We start from the raw sequence: 7,170 nt of genomic DNA on the forward strand, positions 1-7,170 counted from the left end.
TGGGAACAATGTATTTATTTAAATTTCATTCATCATTGAAACTTTAAAGGAAGGTTTAGAAGACCTTATCAAATTGAGAGGAAATTGAGTGAGGTTAGCTACTTGATAGGAACTCCTGGCATGAAGGAATCTCACAGAATGTGTGATGGGAATATGCGCTAATGGTATTTTGGCAGAGAACGAACGCAAGGGGAGAATGTGTTATTGACTACAACACACTGGGAAGAACCAACTTCAGGGAATTCTGCATTGGACGTTTATGAAATAAAATGGGACAATGCAAAAGTTGTCCAATATTGGTAAAGTTATTCAGTTCTCTTCCAGAAGAAAATCGTAGGAGTTATTATTCTTGCATGGGGAGATCTGCTGAAATAAACTGTGAATTAATAACCTAATTGTAGATGATGTAAATATAGCAGATGCTGTTCTGATTTTGTAACGTCCTTGGAGGCATAACCCTATAAAGTTGGTGCAATTTCATAAGGAGATGTCACGTATGCTCCAAGATGGCATAACTGAAGTGAGTTTCAATGAATGGAGTTCACCCATCATCATGGTGCCAAAGTCAGGTAAGACCCAAAAGTTATGTGTGGACTATCACAAAGTTGATGTTGTTAGAAAAACTGGTGCATATACGCATCTGCAGTTGGAGGACTGTGTGGAAGAGATTGGAAGAGAAACTTACGTTTCCAAGTTGGATTCCTCAAAGGTTACTAGCAGTCAACTTTGTCGGAAAGATCAAAGGCAATTTTGTAACGCCAACGGGACTGCAGAAATTTAAAGTAATGCCGTTTGTACGGAAAACACTTCCTTCAAATTTCAGAGGTTAATGGACAAGGCAATTGCCAGATTGACGACTGTGTAGTGTGTGTTGTGCCTGGTGACATTCAGTGTCTCATGGATTGAATATTTGCAGCATTTATCGGGCTTGTTTGATCGAATTCGGAAGACAAATTGGTTTGTAAACCTAGCTGAACGTGAATCTGCCAAAGCCAAAGTCACCTTCCTAGGCTATATCGTTGCACACGGACAAATAGCCCCACGGGATGCGAAAACGAAAGTTACGGGGGATTTTTATAAATTGTTGATGAAAAGAGCAGTATGATGGTTTACCGGATTGAGTGACTTTTACTGAAAGGTTGTGCTGACTGTTAGAAGTGGGACTGCTCAACTCACCGAATTGCTAAAACCAGGCAAGAAATTTCAGCGAACACAAGAATTTCAAAAGGTATTTGACAGCCTAAATACTTTGCTAACCATTGCCAAAGTATCAGACACACCTAATTACAGGAAGATGTTCAATGTGCCTATCGATGCCAGTGATGTGCATGTCTCTCTTCTTCTGCCCCTCTAATATCGACCTGTAAACCAGTTTCATTTGTATTCTGTGTTTATGGGGCTTAATTATCAGACTTGTGTATTTTTGGAAAAGCATAATTAAATCTACTTGAGACAGTTAAGTTCTGTTGGTATTCTATATTCTGTTAATTGTGATTCATTCCTTAGTTTTGTGAATAATTTTCTCTCTGTTTTAAAAACTGGAAGTCAACCTAGCTAAAGTATTCTAAGTAAATCTTACTATACACTCACCAAAACAAAAACCGACGTTAAGCTCTGAATTTCCTGCATAAGAATGTTTTGAGTGCTCTGCCCTAGGCAAAACGGGCGTTATGTTTCTCAGAGCAGAGCTGATTGTGAGGAGACATGATTAACTTGTCCGAAATAATGAGGAGCATGGAATTACATATTGAAGGAAATATTTGCTCTTGATCGATCACCAGGTTTTGTAGATTTCAGACAAGATGCAGAAAGCTTTAAATAGATGTGTAGGAAAACTTTATCAGTCTGCAGGTGGTAGAATCTGGAACTCACTCTCTATAAAAATTAGTTGGACATTTAACTCTGCATTCTTCTCTGATTCCATTGGCCAAGGAGTTTAAGAAAAACCTAAAAGCCGAGAATTCCCGCGGGCAACAGTGATGCGATCGGCGACTTTGTAAAGTGGAAAGGTACCGAGGACCAATGTGTGCGATAATTTGGCTTCCCTCCTGTGATGACGCTGGAACATTGACTCTCATGTTCCCGTGGACATTTAATGAAGGCATTCTCGTTCCAGCAGATTGAGGTCTCATGCCTCTTTTCAGTTTTTAAATGTGTTATAAAGGTGCATACTGCCCTCGAGCCAGGTAGGACTCGAACCTACAGTCTCCTGATTCGTGTTCAAGCGCGTGATCCATTGCGCCACTGGCCTGACACGCAGGCTGATGCTTAAGAGCCGTGATGTTAGCACGGACATGATTAATAGCAGTGATGTTCACTAATTGAAAAAGCAATAAAGATAATCACTATCACTTCTTCAGTCCAATCTTCATCACCTTTCAAAGCAGCTTTTTTTCCATTAAAAAAACACGTGTGCCCATTATTTCCGTCTGTGAAACATTTATAGCAAGGTAAGGGACAGAGGTGTTCATGGGGTACACTTTTCCATCAATCCCAGTCACTAATACACAGCCAAATGTCTCCCAACAGCGCCACATCTTCCTGGACCACAACAATGATTTCAAACAATATCATTTATTTTCATCTCTGTTCACACTAAAGGTAGATAAACCAACAGTGACCTGATAAATTAAAAACAAGATAAAACTGAACCAGGAATAGCGGCCGCTAACTGGGGTCTGTTTCTGGGAAGAAGACTCAGACACTCTTTGGCTTAATTGGCGACCCCAGATACACTGTGTTTGGTTCCAGAATCATATAATGAGCCAAACATGAAACCTCTAACTGGGCTCTAGTACCTGGTGCTTCCCTCCCCTTTAGCCCTCACTCACCGACTTTCGATGGGAGACGACAACATTTCGTTCCAATGATCACTCGCCAAAAGCATGCTCACCAATCAAGTTAACCCTATGCATGCTGCAGGACCCATCCCAACTACTGGCGTATAATGTCCAACAGCGAAGAAAAGGGGATCCTACAGGACCAAGCTGGAGGTCCAGTCAGGGAAACTCATGGGCGCGCAGGGCGCACTGATAGAATGCTGTTGGGGTAAACTGATCTATCCAGAACTTCAACATCCCAACGCTCAATCAAACTTCGCTTGAAAAATTCTTCCAGTTCAAAACACATTTGTTAACGATGACTCTGTTCCCTTTCCCGCAGATGAACGTGTGGACTGCAGATCCTGGAGTTCAGAGTCAACATGAGAGTGGTGCTCAAAAAGCACAGCATGTCACGCAGCATGCGAGGAGCATGAAAATCGAAGTTTCAGCCAAGCACCCTCCATCAGTAACATTTCACGCAGCCAATTTATGATCAATATTGCTACTATCCCTTATATTCCTTCATTCCCAGATTACAGGCACAGTGGTGCCACAGAATTTTTGTCTTTTGTTTTTCCAATCTACATTTATCTGATCGTTCGATCGTTCTGGATTAGCATCATGAAGACTTATTCTTACCTCACCAAACAAATCAGCAGACAGTTCACTACAATTTTCTATGAACAGTTCGATTTTATCTTTTCTGAATGGAAAACATATTCTTTCACGTGGGAGCTCGTGTGGAAAGTTAAAGCTGCGAAGGCAGCAGCACACGGTTCTGAAAATAGACGGTGCTAAAAACGTCGTTCAGATAAGTCACAATAAAACACTCTACAGCCATCAAAAACAGGCATGCATAGAGACAGACGGCGTGAGACCAGAGTAAAGTGGGAATATGAGAGGATGGATGGAAGTGCATTAGGATAGTTTAGATAAAACGAATGGAGGAGAGTTTGAGCTGCAGAAGAGCAGAGACGTCGTAGAACCGTATAATGTTAATAAGGTACAAGTATGCATACTTGGGCAAGTATCTCACCATGGTCATGACGTGACTCATTCAGACTTAGACAATTGTCAAGGCGAAATTGAGTCAGTGGTGAGGCAATGTCTACACCAATGAGGCCAATTCTGCCTTCCAGAGCATCTCATCCACTTCCAGCAACTCTGCAATCAAGACCCACCTTCCAACTATGACAAAGGTAGAATCCCCCTGGTCATTACCTTCCACCCCACCAATCTCCGTTGAGATCATATCATCCTCCACCATTTCCAGCACATGCAAACGGACTCCACCAGCAGACATGTATATCGTTCCACACCATTAGCCGTTTTCTGTGAAGATAATTCCCTCAGTGACTCCCTTGTCAGCTCCATGACACCCAGCAAACGACCCTCCCCTCCAGGCACCTTCCCATTCCATCATAGGATTTTTAAAATCCACCCACACCTTCGCTTTAACTCTGTCCAAATAATCAAATGATTCTTCCACATTCATCAGAGTTTTACTTGCAAATCCACACATGATATTTACTCTATCCTTGCTCCCAATGAAGTCTCCTTTACGTTGGAGAGACAGGATGCCTAATTAGACAGCGCTTCAGAGAACATCTCGGGGACACCCATACCAAGCGACATCACTGCCTGTGGCCGACCAATTTAACTCTCCCTCTCACTCAGCCAAGTACATGCAGGTCCTGGGCATCCACCATCGCTATACTTTTACCACTAGACGCCAGGAAAAAAAGGCTTCATATTTCACATTGGGGCCATTCAACCACACGGCATCAATGTGGACATCAATATATTTCTCATTTCAACTCCGCCACTTTATCTCAGTTCGATCGTTTCATGTTGGCACCGCTCTCATGAAGTTTCCTATCTGTCCATCTTCCTTCTCGCCGATCCACTCCACCCTGCTCTCTGACCTAACACCATTACACCCACCTCAACCCACCTATCACACTCTCAGATACCTTGCCTCCTCCTATTTGTCTTTCTAACGCCTCGGCTCACAAGCCTCATTTCAAATGAAGGACACTTGCCTGAAACGTCGGTTCTCCTGCTCCTCGAATGCTGCCTGTCCGGCTGTGCTTTTCCAAGACCACACTCTCTACTCAGTGGCGAGGCAGTGGATTTGTGTTGGGGAATGAAGACAGAAGCCTCAGTTTTGCATGATTCAATTGTAGGAAATGACTGCTCCAACAGGTTAATAATTCAAACCTTATTTCGGCTTTGGAACAATGCGGTAGATTAGCAGGCATGTGAGTGTGAAGACTGCCAGTCTTTCTCCTAAACCAAGTGGAAAGCTTAACTGCGATCTCTGGACCATCATCAAGCGCATTATCCGTTCTGACATTGTGCTCGCGCGTGCTTAAGGTTGGCATTTTGCAGAGTTGTGATCAAAAGACGGACATGACCAATCGTACTCATGTTCACAAGTTGAATAACCAGGAACGATAACCACCTTTACTGCTTCATTCCAATGATCCACTCTTTGTGCGGCGGCAATTTTGAAACGAAAAAAACATTCATCCTCATGAAACTTCCATTCACTTTATGTCTACTCAGCCATTCAATGGGATCTCTGCTCATCTGATGCAGTTCAAATTCACATTACTGACTGTGCTCCATTACAGGTGATAAACTAATGCCTAATCACAACACCGTATTCCCGCTAATTTTCAAAGTTTGAGAGTATTTTAACGACCTGTGCGAGTTTACAAGAAATTGAATAAAATGAAATGAACAAAAAAAAATCCCTTGCTGCCCAGAGCAGCTTTAGTCAAATGAGAAAGTTCAGAGAGCGAAAAAATTACCTCCGTTTCTCTCTGTGCAGATGTAAATAGAAGCTCCTCCAGGAAAAGTTGGAAATGCCAGCTTGATGTCCCAATTCTCCCTGCTTCATGTCAATCGAATATGCTACATTCGAGTTTGGAACTCCCAGCCTCATGCGACGTATACCACCTCAACAGAAGGTGTTCCACGCAATGTTGGAACTCCCAGTCCCTGGAATTTCAAGTGACTCTATACTTTCAGAGAAATACTTCACACTCACTGTTGTCACTACTGAGCCCGTATCCACTAGCTTATCCCCATCCACATTTCCAGTTTAGTTTTTTCTGCTGCACCACACAGTTTCTTGTACCACGCCTGAAACCTGGAATGATACGATATTGCACAGCAGTGGTCACTCCCTTGAATGAGGAAATTGGTAAAGTAGCCGATGGTAAACTGCATTTCTTTTGCAGAAATACATTCCAGCAATTCCCTGCGCTATTTCCTGATGCGTGCATTTTCTGGAGAAGTATTTCAATCTTCGCTTTCAATAAACTAAGTGATGAAATATCCATCGGCTCTGTAGATACCGAGGTTAACCATTCAGCCCACCATGAGCTTGCATGTCTCACTCACTTCTGTCAAGTATTCCTACTGTTCATGTGGTCCTATTCATAACATATCCTCTGCCACTGTCTTTACTGTTTATTTTTTGCATCATGCTATTCCATGTGGTTCCAGTATCGTCCAGTGGTTAGTGCTTTACGTTGTGGCAGCAGAAAGGTCATTTCCAATTTGACTTCCAGTATTGTCATTTGTTACCGTTTTATGCAGAGTAAGACATGCTTAACAAATGCAGGATTAAATCAATCTTTTCTTAAATGAAAATATTCGGCGAGGTAATGAGGTCCTTTCACATCTCTGCTTTCTATGTATCAGGATTCAAACCCTCGCATTCCCGCAGATTTCTCCCCATCCCACGATCAGTAACTCTGCTTTAAGTCCATCCTACGATGTCACTGATGCATTTGGCAATTAACCACTGGCATTGACGTTGTTCTGTCTGTGCAGCTGCAGTCAATGTTCTTGTACGATCGTGACCCAATCTCACAATTAGGACCTTACAGTCAGTCGATCCACTTATATCCTGCTGTTGTGAGATCTGTGCTCATTTCGAAATGTTTACTGACATGTATGGATAAATCTGCAACTCATTGCGATAAAATCAACACAACCCTCAGAGGCATTCAGTCTGTATTTGTGATGATAAGGCATACAAGGCAAAGGGATGGAAAAAGGAATGAAGACAGTCAAGCAGCTGTTTCTTCCAAGAATGCATCCAACGCGTTTGAGAGCTGCCACCCTCCGTGACCTGACCGCTGTACTCGTCCCTGGTCGTGTCGTGGTTCTGAATTGCCACTTTTACCACTGCGGTCCGGGTTCAATTTCCTGTCATGGCAGTTTTGTTCAGCATCAACATCATGGGCATCTGTGGTAGGATTGCGTTCAATGCTTCGAATCAAACAATGCATCTACGAACATCAGAGTCAACATCCCAGCCTCTTAAAGAAGG

Source organism: Hemiscyllium ocellatum, unplaced genomic scaffold, assembly GCF_020745735.1.
Source record: "Hemiscyllium ocellatum isolate sHemOce1 unplaced genomic scaffold, sHemOce1.pat.X.cur. scaffold_283_pat_ctg1, whole genome shotgun sequence".
In the NCBI taxonomy this organism is placed as follows: Eukaryota; Metazoa; Chordata; class Chondrichthyes; order Orectolobiformes; family Hemiscylliidae; genus Hemiscyllium; species Hemiscyllium ocellatum.